This window comes from Mauremys mutica, chromosome 5 (genome assembly GCF_020497125.1).
Source record: "Mauremys mutica isolate MM-2020 ecotype Southern chromosome 5, ASM2049712v1, whole genome shotgun sequence".
NCBI classification, from domain to species: domain Eukaryota; kingdom Metazoa; phylum Chordata; order Testudines; family Geoemydidae; genus Mauremys; species Mauremys mutica.
The window spans coordinates 128,692,952-128,707,555 of NC_059076.1; the positions used below are offsets into that span (position 1 = coordinate 128,692,952).

Consider the following 14,604-nt stretch of genomic DNA (forward strand, 5'->3'; position numbering starts at 1 on the left):
ATCCATGTCCATTTCTTTGCGGTCTCGCTTGCACACATCCTTGAAACACAATTTGGGGCATCCTTTAGGTCTTTTTCCAGATGCCAATTCGCCATAGAGGACATCCTTTGGGATGCGTCCGTCATTCATTCGGCACACATGCCCAGGCCTGCAGAGGCGTCTGTTTGAGGTGTGTTTGCATGCTGGGTATGCTGGCCCGCTTGAGCGCCTCAGTGTTGGTGACTCTGTCCCTCCACAAGATTCCAACGGTTCGATGAGGGCAACACACATGAAAGATGTTGAGCCTCTTTTCCTGATGAGAGTATAAGGTCCGTGTCTCGCTCCCATACAAAAGTATGCTGATAAAGATGAGTGTATAGGGCATGTGTTGTGTGTTCTGCCTTACGCCCTCCGGGGCTACCCACAAGGCAGTGGGTTTGATGAGCCACAGGTACTACTGTCTACTCGAATGACAGTAGCAGGCATAGCCTGACCTGACATATACTCAAATGTCTACACTGCTATTTTTAGCCCTGCAGCACAAACCCCAGTCAGGCCTGTGACTCCTTGGCCTGTGCCTTAACCACAAGGCTACAGAGTATCAGCGTGTCCATCTCCTCTCCCTTCCCAACATTTTCATCACAATGTTTCAACTCTGCCAACACAGATCGTATGCCAATGAAATTTCATTTCCTCCAACATGTTCTGGCCACCTTGTAGTTACCTAGACTGCACCCTGGGTACATCTGGAGAGACTCTGCTGAAGTCAGTCCAGATTTACACTACTTTAGTGGAGCAAAGCGTTTCATCCTCTACTAATAATGCACTTCCCAGCTAAAGGTGCATATACTAACTGGGCATCTTTTAGTATTAACTCCTTAAAAAAAAAAAAACCACCTGCAATCAGCAAAGAACTTGACTTTGAAACAACAACAAAAATGGGCCAAATTCTGCTCTGTTACACTGGTATAAATCTGGAGTGACTGCTGAGGTCACTTCATATTCATATGGGTGCAATGGAGACCAGAGTTTGGTCCACATATAACCAGTGCCTGTATGTGCCCAGGATGTATTTGCCTGTATTTCCCAGAGATGAATGCTAGTGGTAGCTTGGCCCTGCTGCTGTGAGTAGAATCAGACAAATCACCGATGATAAATAATGATAATGAATGGGAGAGACTGTGTTCAACAACTTAGTAATTAATAACTTGAGAGAGACATGAAATCTGTCAACACAGGGAAAGGATCCACTAATTGCCTCACGTGTCAATTGCCTCGGCATACGGAGATTTGTATGTTCTTTGGGAAGCCCAGCTATTAAGGAAACCTAAAGTGATGCTATGCTTCCGCAGCTGCAGTTCCCCAACCTGGGAGCAACACCCCTAAAATTCCTCGCCCCGCCCCCACTAGAATGGTTGCATTGTAACCGATTTTGTTTCCAGGACTCATTTCTCCCCCTCCTATTCACTCTGCTGCAATGTTATGGTAGTAGCAGAAGCAGCAGCCACAGCCCACATGCCTGGATTCTTTTCTCCTTAGTCACGTGACCTTTTTGTTGACATAACTTTTCTTTTTTTAAATGGTCTCCAAGGTTGATCTTTCCAACACAGGCCCCATTCATATTTAATCTCAGCCCCTATTTAACTTGTCAAAGCCGCTAGTACATGAGGATAACCTGGATGGCGTCTTTGCAGGGCAACGCCCTTGGCCCAGGGTTTCCTCTGATCTATCTAGGTCGTACAGGTATGTGGGATGTGGATATTTTTCAGATGACACTGGCATGTGTGCATGTATCAGAGGATGTAGCTGAGACTGCAGAAGCAGCAGCACTTGCTAGGACACCAGACACAACCAGTACATCCTACCAGCGCCCCTCTGCTCTATGGAAGACAACAGGCCTGTGCTAAAAGCTGAGGCCTTGGGTGCATGCTGGGGAGTGGGGTGTTCACCAACAGAGTGAGAGGACTGTGACCCAGGATTCCTGGGCTCTCTTCCCAGGTCTGCCATGGACCCACCATAAGACTTTGACAGAATCCCTTCACCTTTCTCTCTGAACCAGATACTGATCTTGGTTACACAGGTGGTAAATCCAGAGTAACTCCCTTTGACTCCAGTGAAGTTACTCTAGATTTATACTGTGTAACAGAGAGCAGAACTGGAGCCAAGGTCCCATTTTGCCGCGTGTAGACAGGAATACTGTGACGTACCTACCTCGCAGGGATGCTCTGGTGCCTAAATAATCAACCAATCAAATTTCCTTTGGCGACAAGGGGTGGAAGATCTGGCAAAACACTTTGAGATCCTTAAGTAAAAGATGCTAGACGGGCCTGGTGTACAGATGTGCTGAGCCCTCACAACTCCGAAGAGAGTCAGTGGGAGCCTGGCGGGACTCAATACAGCCGAAAAATCAATCCCTGTTTTAAATTGGTGGAAACCCTTTCTTCTTTTTATCACCGTTTCATATTTTCTGCTCCCATAAACCTATTTCTTTGTAATATCAGAGACTGAGCAAAGCACAGCAGACCCATGAATCGGCTCAGTCATTGTGGGGAGCCTTCCTTCGTCCCTTGCCCTCTTATTAATCTAACCTGAACAACCCTCATTACTTCACCTATTGGTACCGTACTGGTTGAAGACCTATTTACTCCCCCTATAGCCAGAGGTCCTGCCAAACGCTCGATGACAGCCTAAGGGCCACGGGCAACCTCAGAATACTGTCTGAATGAATCTGTCATCACCGCCCTGTTGTACCTGTCATTACAGTCTGATCCCCGCCTCCCAGAGGAACAAGCCATGAGTGTCAACCAGTTCAGTCTTTTTAAGCAGCTCCTTTTACAGACAATCACGGTGGGTCAGGATCACTGGCTTGGCAGTTAAGGTGAAACAAAGGGCCTTCTCTGTCTGAGCTGCCAATTTTTCCCCCTCTTACCTCCATTAAAGTAAGCATTTATCTGCCTGATTGAAAAAGTCACCTTTAAAGCCAAAATCCAGAGACCGGGCTGTTCAGAAAACTTTTATGTTGTGAAGAAAAGTTACATTTCTTGAAAGCTTCTCTGTCAGTGCTGGGCAGACACTCCAGCAAATGGTATTATCTCAAACTTGGCGCAGCCTCCCGTTTTTCTAGACAAACAGAGCTTCTCTCTCGACTTTCTATTTAAAAACTGGCTGAAGATTGGAATACAGCATTTTCAGATTAACAGGTTGAAACCATTAACATGAAAGTGGGTGATCTCCCTAAACTCTGTCAACATCTGCTCCAGGGCTCGTATTTACAAGGAAGCGATTTGTGTATCCGCATGGGACTGATTTATTTATTTGCTTGGGGGTTTGTTTTGTTTTTTAATTTAAGGAAGTTCTCTTCTTAAAACAGATTTTAAAATTCCAATTCCAGTGGCGAGGAGACTAAATCTAATACATATATATACACATTTTTCATTTATTAACATATGCTATCAGTACTCAGATGCTTATTTGCCACAAACACCACATTTTCAGCTACAGAAACTGAATCATAAAGAACTCAAGTGACTTGACCTGCATTCAACACTAGTCCAGTAGCAGAGCCGAGAACAGACCCAAGGTGCCCTGTCTACTGGACTATGTTGCCTTTAGAGCAACTATAGTGTATAGCACATGGTGTATTGATACAGTACACACAGTCTCACATACTGGGTAACTACACACTAGGGCTGTGTGGAGGATGGAAATTCTGTTTTGTGAAGGACTTTGAGATTTCCAATTTGGCTTTGTTTCAATTTGGAACAAAACCCAAAAATTCTCTGAGAACAAAAATTTGTGGGGGGTGGGGGGAGAATTGTTTTTAATCAATTGAAATATTTCATTTTGATTTTGTCTTTATATAAACTGTATATTATAACATATAATGTAACAGAAAATTTAAACATTTAGAAACGTAAGACCGGCCGCTGAGAAGTCATGGAGATCCCGGAAAGTCACAGAATCCATGACTTCTGTGACCTCCATCCATGACAAACTCGTAGCCTTACTTATGACTGTTTTAAACCTACTGCCTATTAATTTCATTGGGTGACCCCTAATTTGTGTGTTATGTGAAAAGGTAAATAACACTTCCCTATTCACTTTCTCCACATCATTCATCATTTTATAGACCTCTAGCAGACCTCCACCCCGCCACCAGCTGTCTCTTTTCTAAGATGAAAAGTCCCAATCTTTTTAAATCTCTCCTCATATGGAAGCTGTTTCATACCCTTAATCATTTGTGTTGCCCTTCTCTGCACCTTTTCACATTCTAATATATCTTATTTTGAGCAGGGGCAACCAGAATTGTATGCAATATTCAAGTACTTATATAGTGGCATTATATTTTCTGTCTTATTATCTCTCCCTTTCCTAATGGTTCTAAACATTCGGTTAGCTTTTTTGACTGCTGCTGCATCCACAATGACTTCAAGATCTCTTTCTTGAATGGTAACAGCTAATTTAGACCCAATCATTTGTATGGATAGTTGAGATTGTGTTTCACAGCGTGCATTACTTTGCATTTACCAACACTGAAATTTCATCTACCATTTTGTTGCCCAGTCACCCAGTTTTGTGAGACCCCTTGGTAACTCTTCACACAGTCTGCTTTGGACTTAACTATCTTGAGTAATTTTGTACCATCTGCAAACTTTGCCACCTCACTGTTTACACCTTTTTCCAGCTCATTTATGAACAGGTTGAACAGCACTCGTCCCAGTACAGATCTTTAGAGAACCCCACTATTTACCTCTCTCCATTGTGAAAACTGACCATGTATTGCTACCCTTCGCTTCCTATCTTTTTAACCAGCTGTTGATCCATGAGAGGACCTTCCCTCTTATTCCATGACTACCTACTTTGCTTAAGAGCCTTTGGTGAGAGACTTTGTCAAAGACTTTTTGAACATCCTAATACACTATATCCACTGAATCACCCTCATCCACCTATACATTGACCTCCACAAAGAATTATAATGGATTGGTGAGGCATGATTTCCCTTTACAAAAGCCATATTGACTCTTCATAGAAAAAAGTAGTTTCAAAATGTAAAATCAAAACCTTTCATTCTGCGAATGTTGGGCCTTTTCTTTTGGTTCTTCTCTTAAATGAAATTTTGGTGAAATCAACACTATTTCAATTTCAGTGAAACTGAGTTTTGCAATGGAAAATGGTTCCATGGAAGTTTTTTTTCCAACCAGCTCTAGTTTATACCAATATACACACACAGAAAGAGTATGTGATTCTTATTCTCCACTGTTCTACCTGGTGTAGTCATTTACACCTGTGCAATGTGAGTATAAAACTAGGGCTGCGCAAATAATGCCTGTTTCGGTTGGGGGAGGGTGCAGCAGCAAGTGAAAAAAAAAATCCAGCTCAAGTTACAAGGTTTTGTTATAATGAAAATCAAATACATACATACATAGTTTTCAGTCAATTCAAAATTATTTTCTCCCATGTTTTTGTTTCAGATCAACCATTTCGGATGTTTTTCACCCTCTCTTTGGTGTTTTGAGGGGCTTGGGGGGAGAGGGGGTTATTGACCAAACATCTGTTCGAAACCCAGTTTCAACTTTAAAAACAAAAATTTACATCGAATTTGACCCAAATTCAACAAACAGTTTTTTGAGACCCCAAAATGCTTTTTTCAACGAGAAAACTATTGGTTCCATGCAGCTCCCCACCCCCCAAAAAAATGAGTCAGCTCTCTATAAAACCTTGCCATACTGATTCAGTAGTTAGCGTTTTACATGATTATTTTTATTATTATCTTTATTACAGTAGCCTTGCGGTCCCAGTCAAGATCAGGGCATTGTGTTAAGCACCGTACAAACACAGAGTAAGGGAACATTCCTTACAGTCCAAACGGAGAAGTCAAATGAAAGTCATAAGGGAAACAGAGGTGAAATGATTTGACCAAGGTTACACAGTAGGTCACAGTAGCGCCAGGAACAGAATCCAAAGCCTCAGTCCAGTTGGAGCATGCTGCCTCTGCCATTCACACAGGTATAAATGACCATACAAGTTACAGAAAATCAGGCTGCCTCCTATATATTGTATCTGCATCTAGGCCTTGTGGCAGATTAGTTCTCAATTATGTGTTGAGGGCCCCCAATTTATAGGGCACAGCTGCACTGCATCCTGTTGTGAACTGGGACAGCAATGTTAACTGATTATGAAATCATTCCATCACCTTTGCTTGTTTATTCAATAATTCTAAAAATGAACCATGCCAGGAAAATATATGACTACTGCAGGTTGATCTGCATTGGAACTGAGGGTACAACAGAATGGGAGGGGTATGGAAGTGTGTTTTTGGCTGGAGGAATGAGGGACGCACAATGATATAACAGGAAGAAGCAACTGCAGAAAGCCTGATGGGGAAGGCACCTGCCATGCTGCCAAACTCTAGGACACCAAATACAAACGTCTTCAGCAAACTCTGAAACACCCCTCAAACAACAGAGAGACCAGGTACATAGACAACCACTACGCTCTTGAATGAACTCAGGGACATGATTAAAGACCATAACATCCTATCACCTGTCGGTGAACACTTTTCACAAAGCGATCACTCCATAACCGACCTCTCAGTCCTCATCCTCAAAGGAACCTGCACAACACTTTCAAAAGATGAGCCTGGGAACTGAGGTCCGGTCTACACTACAGTCCTACATCAGTAAAACTACATCACTCAGGGGTGTGAAAAATCCATACACCTGACCAACGTAGTTATACCAACCTAAGGCCCATGTAGACAGCGCTATGTTGGCAGGAGAGCATTTCCCGCTGGCATAGCTACCACCTCTCGGGGAGGTGGGTTAACTACGCCAACTGGAGAGCTCTCTTCCATTGGCTTAGAGCGTCTTCATTACAACGCTACAGCAGTGCAGTTGTGCCGATGCAGCGTTTTCAGTGTAGACATGCCCTTACATTCGTAACTCTGCTGGACACTAAAACCATGGACTTAACAGAGACGCTGATTTTATGTCCCATTAAAACAACTTGGAACATACCCTGCAGCCTTCTAACCCTCCATTGTCCTACAACTGCAGAGGTGTTAACTGCCCTCTTCATGTTAAGTTGTTTCCTGCAACACTCGTGAACTTCTTATGCTTAACAATCTGTTCCACTTTGTATTTAGCTTGGACACTCCTTCTCCAGAACTCAGGAAGAGCTTTGTGAAGCTCAAAAGCTTGTCCCTTCCACCAACAGAAGTTGCTCCAACAAAATATATGACCTCAGCCACCCTCTCTCTCTCAGGTACACAGACATTTGTGTAATTCATGAATGAGCAAGCTAGTTCATTTCACAAGGGGCAGCTGCTCAGATTACATCGGAAAGGATTTAGGATCCAAAGTCATCAGGCCCAGCTTTAGGCACCTATAACCCTTGCCGTCACATGATGGGAGGAGCCACACAGAGTGGAATCACCACTCCTGAATGTTCATGGGACCGCCCTGATTTTAACACATCTCCCCTGTATCCTACCTGCTAAATAGGTTGGTCATCCTTTTGAGCATTCACTATGGCAACGCAGCTTTGTGAACAGATGACATTCCATTGCTGTGTAATGATGCAAGGTCACAACCTGAAGCCATGTGTATCACAAACAGGAGGAGTCAGGCCTGGTACCCTCCCCCACCACACACACACACACACACACACACACACCCCCTCGTAGAGATTGCCTTCACACCTACAGCTGGCCTTAAATGCTAAGATAAAATATCTTAATACAGAATGGTACTGATAATAGTACAGTACTAATAGTACTGTAAATTTGGGGCCACATTATGCCTTAGATCTGGCCATTGAGATCCTCAGCTAGTGTAAATCAGCATAGTTCTATTGAAGCCTGCTGAGGATCTAGCCCAGAATCCGCACAATGTGAGTGGATCAAGGGCAGTGTATCTACGGCTCTGCTGAACACAGCTTTGGGCAACTGTCTGTACCCCAAGTGCCAAATGAAGTATTGTCTCCGCTGAAATATATACCAGCAGTGGCTCCTGGGACGGGGACTAGGCACCAAGGAATCCCTGCAGTAAACACTATAATAGGTTAAAGAGCTAATGTTTCTGCACTGCATGCTCTGTAATTACGGAGAGCAGTTTGCTGGGTCCTACATTAGAATGGGACCACAAGATTACAGAGTGATTGTGGGCAGCCATAGATGAGCCCACCAGAGCTGAAACTGTGGGCACTCAAAACAGTACATGGAAATTCTCAGGGAAACTCAAGATCCGTAGGCGGCATCGACTCCTTCGCATTGTTTAAGATTCAGACAACTACAGCAGGCACCAAATGCCGCAGATCTGTGGGTGAGGACTCCAGTTATCCAAAGTTTTCCTTGCTTATTTTTAAATCCCAGTTATACATAAACAAAGAGGATAATCTGCTTTTGAGGATTTAACGTCTGTGAATCTTATTGCCAGCATTAAGTTGCTTAAGGCCAGTGCCACTAACCTTGGTTCATCAGACCTATGTGCTAAATGTATATGTGTGTGTGTGTGTGTGTGTGTGTGTGTGTGTGTGTGTGTGTGTGTGTGCGTGCGCGCGCGCTGGAGGAGGGGGGCTGTTCAGGTTGTTTGCGAAGAAGTTCGTTACCGGCTTTGCTGGGAGGAGGAAAAAAAATTCAGGGAATCTCGTGAAGTCACCAGGTGTGTGCACAGTCGCTAGAATTTCCAAAAGGCGATTTCTCAGCCACTCTGATTGAGATCATTTACATAGTTGGTCACAGTGAGACGAGACCTGTTGCCACAATCTACCTTCTTGTCAGTACATGAATTGCTCTCTGGAGCTTTGTCTGGTCCAGTTTTAAATGTCCCAAACAATGGCATCTCCATCACCGTTACCCTTGGAAGGCTGTTCTAGAGCCTAAAACATCTGGAATTTTTTTCCTCATATTTAGTCTACATTTTACTTCTCAATGCAACCCATGACTCTTGTTTCTACCTTTTCACCACCCTAAGCAATTCCCCTCCCTCCTCTGTACTTATAACCTTCAAATGCATCTAGAAACACATTGAGCAGGGCCGGCTCCAGAGCCCAGCGGAGCAAGCACCCGCCTGGGGCGGCCCTTTCCCGAGGGGGCGGCAGGCTGGGCCGGCGGACCTGCCGCAGTCATGCCTGCGGGAGGTCCACCGGAGCCCCGGGAGCAGCGGACCTGCTGCAGGCATGACTGCGGACGGTTCGCTGGTCTCGCGGCTCGGCTGGACCTGCCGCAGGCATGCCTGCGGCAGCTCAACCGGAGCCGCCGGACCAGCGAACCGCCCGCAGCTGCGGGAGGTCCAGCCGAGCCGCGCGACCAGCGGACCCTCCACAGTCATGCCCGCGGGAGGTCCGCTGCTCCCGCGGCTCGGGGGCGCCTCCCAGGCATGACTGCTTGGGGCGGCCAAATTTGTAGAGCCGTCCCTGACATTGAGCGAAGAATTCCCATTCACATTAAAGCTCCACTACACCGCTTCAGCCCTTTTAACACTGTCAGACTGGTGCAAAGGGGTATTACAGTAAACCAGCTCCTCTGGGATTAAGATTATATTTCCTGGTAGAAATTTTTTTTTTCCCAGCGAGTTGAAGTCCGACTGGTTGCAGAATGTCACACCAGATAAAAGAAAAGGAGGGGGAGATCAGTTAAACTCATTGACTCTGTTGCGCTTTCGTGCCCCTTAAAGACAAATGAAAAGTGAAATGTAAGACTAGCCGTCCTCCCTCAGACACCTGTCTAGAGAGGCTGTGCTTGCATCCAGAGGTTTAATAGTATTGAGAAGGGGAGGGCGAATTTAAAAAATCCTCTATGAATATGAAGACCACCTGTCTGAGTGGTCAGCTTGTCTCCGAAGGTCTCGCTTTGATCCATTACACACTGGATTTGGGACATCATGAAAAAGTGGGCTGTGATACATTTGTAAAAGCAGCAGCATCCATAAAAACAGGACTTTGAAGGTGTTTTGGGTTTCTTGCAGAATGGAACTGTAGGAATTAAAAAAATTAAAACAACCACCCAACCGCGGCCCTTCACAGAAGCTTTAAACCCATGGAATTGTTTTGCCAGGTGTTATTCCAAAGTGCACGCTGTTAAATGCGCCTCACCAGACTCCAGTTCCAGATACTCCCCCTTGCCTGTGGGGCAGATGGCAGAGCACAGGGAAATGGAGGAAGTTATTAGCAGGCGGGAACCAGTGATGGGCCTCATGTAGTTGAATGAAGTCTTTTCCCAATTGGGAGCAGAAAAGTGCACAGTGCTATTTCCTGAGACTGTTATTTTATTTTTCAGTCACTTCCACTTCCCGCTGTCTTAATGTCACAGATTATTCCACTGCTGTGCTAGACCTGGAGGGAAGGAAAAGAATTCGGAGAGTGTTTTCCAGTGTGCAGGCTCCCACAACCCCACAGCTGTTCACACAAGTCAGAGGGGGACTGGCTGTCTGCTTGGAGAATTCACCTCTGAAGGATTAGCAGGTCAAACCTCTCCAGGAGGCAAGCGCAGGTTGTTTTCTTATGCTATCCCTCCGGCAAGAGGTCTGCAGATCCTCAAGGATCCTTCCCCTTCACCCCACTTTCCCCTGCTTTAACCCCACCAGGCTGAGGTTCAGAGTGTGAAACAAGCTAGAGGAGAAGGAGGATGCAGTTCCCTTTGGGACTTGTCAGCGCGGCTCCTTTTTCAATGAGAGGCTTCACTGTTGTGTGATACAAAGTACTCCACCCACAACCTTTTCCTCCCAGAGTTGAGCACGCTTCCTCCATAGCACTTCCATTCTAGGTTGGCCCAGGGGAGCAAGGAAATGGTCAGAGAGCCCATACCACTGGCATGCCAGCACACAAAGCAGAGACCCCTGCATCCTCTGTATGGCTCAGAGGCCATGCATCTGGTGTGGCAAGCCACCAGGCAGAGGGCTCATGTTTCCTGCGTGGAAGTGCAAAGAGCTCACACCCACAAGGTCATAATGCAGCTACCTCAAGCCCAACCCAGATCCACATTATACCAGCTACATATGCAGGTTCTTATTGCCCAACACCAAAGCACCTAAGCACCACTGCATATTAAGATAACCCCTCACACCTTCTTGTGTTCACTTTGACACCTCTGCACAATGCTCAGATACAACTGTGATAGGCTCAGCATAGGAACAGATATTCAGAAATCAGCAGGGTGTTCTACAGGCTAATCAATGGGATGATAGGGTCTCCAGTGTCAGACAAATGACCAGATTCTGCCCTCAATTAAACCAGTGTTAATGCAGCGTCAACTCCACTGAAACCCTGTGAGTCGTTCTGGGTTTACGCTGGTGTAACTGACAGCAGAATCTGGCCCCATAATATTGACTGATCTACTAAACAGCTATTGTCAAATGATCTGTTCATCAAAAGCATAAAGCAAGGCTGCCAGCACTAAAAGTGTAGGCAATTTGCTGGCTTTTGACCCTTTTTCAGTCTGCCAAGTTTTGAACAACATACTGAAAGGAGACTGCCATAAAAGGAGAAAGCTATTTTATCTACTCTCCCCTGCACAATTAGAACAAGTGTCACAGCCAGGTTACTCCACATTCACTTGCTGTCTAAACAACAGACATTATCTAGCTGGAAGACTAAACACATGGATTTTTGTTGACTAAATAATTCTCAGAGTAAGTAACAATTATTACTAAGGAGCCAAAAGGACTAGACACACTTGGTGCATCCGAGAGCAGTGAGAACTTGAGAACTATTTCATTTCCAGTGGCTAGGAAGACACACATTCTCCAACCAGGCTCACTCTCAGGAATGCTGACGGCTACTGATTCCATGCAACAAAGAGAATGCCAAATTCTTCAATGCACAGAACAAACTCCTATTAGCCAGTACATCCATGCTTTTAGTTTTCGCTGGGACTTCATTCTTCTGTGGCCACATTTTCAGAAACAGCCTTCAGTTTTGCATACACCATATAACGCGGTCGTGGGGAGCCAAAGATCCCTACCACGTTATATCGGGGTAGCGGTGGCAGGGCTGCAGTGGTGATTTAAAGAGCCCGGGGCTCCGGCCGCAGGGAGCCTCAGGCGCTTTAAATCGCTGACGGAGCCCCGCTACCGCGGGGTAGCAGCAGCAGAGCTCCAGCGGTGATTTAAAGGGCCCTAGGCTCCCTGCGGCAGCCGGAGCCCTGGATCCTTTAAAGCGCTGCCAGAGCCCCGCTGCTACCGCGCTATATGCGAACCCGTGTTATATCGCGTCGCGTTATAGCGGGGTAGCGGTGTACCTCTGTGCTATTCTATTTCAGGGTGTAAGATTTTGCATGCACAAAACCTCTGAGAATACAAATATTAGTGCAGATTCTGCCACCCTTACTCATATACAGCTGGATCTTAACCCAGGAGTAAAGCCATTGATTTCAATAGGACTATTAATGTAACGCTCAGTGCAGCAGAATCTGGCCATCTAATTGCATATGCAAAACTGAGAAGCTGGGTGCCTTATTAGCTTATCTGAACATACAAAAACAATCGGTGCAGTTACATTTGAGGTTTTACATATCAAAACACTACAGTGAGAAACACAAGAATGCAATTTTAGGTGTGCACATTTGGGTGCCAGCTTGAAGCTATTTTGAAAAACCAAGCCTTGTAAACCTCTGTTCAAAAAGTATATACAAATGAATGTCAATGTTGTATGTCTTTCAGAATGAAAAGATCTATGTATTTTCATTAGTAGACGAGCTCAGAGAGCATAGACACACACCACAGATTAGTGCTGCATTGTATTAAACAGCTAAATCAATATACATTGCAGAGTTCCACATTCTTACAAAATTAGTAACATCTAATGAAGTTGCAATGGTTTTATCAGTGAGATGCGAAGTGCTACATCTGTGATTTTAAACCCAAAAGAGGGTATTACAATAATCAGCTAGAGCAGGGGTGGGCAAACCACGGCCCACGGGCCGGATCCGGCCCCTCAGGGCTTTGGATCCGGCCCGTGGGATTGCCCCCCGTGGTGCTGCAGGCCCCACACCGGTCTCAGAAGTGGCCGGCACCACTTCTGTGCAGCCCCCCAGGGGCGGGGGGGCAGAGGGCTCCATGTGTTGCCCTTGCCGCCAGGCACTGCCTCCCGCAGCTCCCATTGGTTGGGAACGGGGAACCATGGCCAATGGGAGCTTTGGGGGAGGTACCTGGAGGCGTGGCAAGGGCAGCGCATGCGGAGCCCTCCACCCCCTCTTCCCCCAGGGGCCACAGCGCTTTCCGGAACGGCGCAGCGTGGGGCCAGGGCAGGCGTGCAGGGAGTGCGCACCGCTGCCACCCCAGAGCCGCTTTAGGTAAGTGGCACGGGCCGGAGCCCGAACCCCTCCTGCACCCCGCCCCCCAACTCCCTGTCCTAAGCCCTCTGCCTGCACCTCCCACCCCTCCTGCACCCCTACCCCCTGCCCTGAGCCCCCTCTCGCACTCAGCACCCCTCCTGCACGCCAACCCCCTTCCGAGCTCCCTCATATGCCCTGCACCCCTCCTGTGCCCCAATCCCTTGCCCTGAGCCCCTTCCTGCACACCACACCCCCTCCCACATCCCATACTCCCTCCTGCACCCCAACCCCCGCCCCGGCCCTGCATACAATTTCCCCACCCAGATGTGGCCCTCGGCCCAAAAAGTTTGCCCACCCCTGAGCTAGACAGTACAGTGTCATAAAATACCAAAGTCGATCTGAGACAAGAGGTTTCTCTTTTTGGGTGGGGATCTTAATTCAATCTTATATAAGCATTTTTCCTTTCACTTCCACAATCTCAAAGGCAACTCATTTTAATAGATAAAACCGTTAGGAGATCCTATGGTTCAGCCACACCGTAACATCAACACAGACCTCAGCTGTCACTTTCAAATAAAACCGAGACTTCTAGAGCCAGCTGTGATCTTCAATCCAGGAGACTGGGCTTCCATTCCCAGCTCTGCCACAGCCCAGGAGCGTGACATTACGCAAATCGCTTCATCTCTCGCAGACTCATCTCTAAAGTGATTTTCCTCTGTCTAAACCACTTTGACAATGTTCCCCAAAACCCTGCTTGTGGCTTCCTTACCCAAACTGCATGCACCAGCTCGTCAGAACTGCCCACCTTGCTCCCCGTCCACCTCCCACATGCACCAGCTCGTCAGAACTGCCCGCCTGGCTCCCCGTCCACCTCCCACGTGCACCAGCTCATCAGAACTGCCCACCTTGTTCCCCATCCACCCACCGGGTGCACCAGCTCGTCAGAACTGCCCACCTTGTTCCCCATCCACCCACCGGGTGCACCAGCTCGTCAGAACTGCCCACCTTGCTTCCCATCCACCCACCGCGTGCACCAGCTCGTCAGAACTACCCGCCTTACCCCATCCACTCACCGTGTGCACCAGTTAATTCAAATTGCTTTAAAGAGGCAAACTTTTGTTTTTTGAACAGCAAGGGCAGTAATTAAAAAAAAATACATCAGTGATCGGTTCCTTGGAAATCCCTGCAATCGATTTGCAGAGAGAATCTGCCCCCACAGAGACAAACTTCACACAAGAGGCAGAAAGGCCAGGAAACTCCCTCACCTGGGACTCACTGGGGGCTTGCTCCAGAACCCTTGCTCTCCATGGCACACCAGGGCCCTCCATGCAGAGGCCCTGTGACTCCACACACCC

The 14,604-nt window shown here is 46.7% G+C and overlaps 1 protein-coding gene across 4 annotated transcripts in view; it reads right to left on the reverse strand.

The window, feature by feature from the left end:
• Window positions 1–14,604, reverse strand: part of FGFRL1 (fibroblast growth factor receptor like 1) — a 256,016-nt gene that overhangs the window by 174,982 nt on the left and 66,430 nt on the right. Inside the window, exon 1 of one of the 4 annotated variants that reach the window (XM_045018484.1) lies at window positions 7,471–7,530. The exons of the other annotated variants lie outside the window; for them this stretch is intronic. The gene's annotated coding sequence lies outside the window, so the exon portion shown is untranslated. Of the gene's footprint in view, window positions 1–7,470; window positions 7,531–14,604 lie in introns of those variants that run through there. 4 annotated transcript variants of the gene reach the window in all.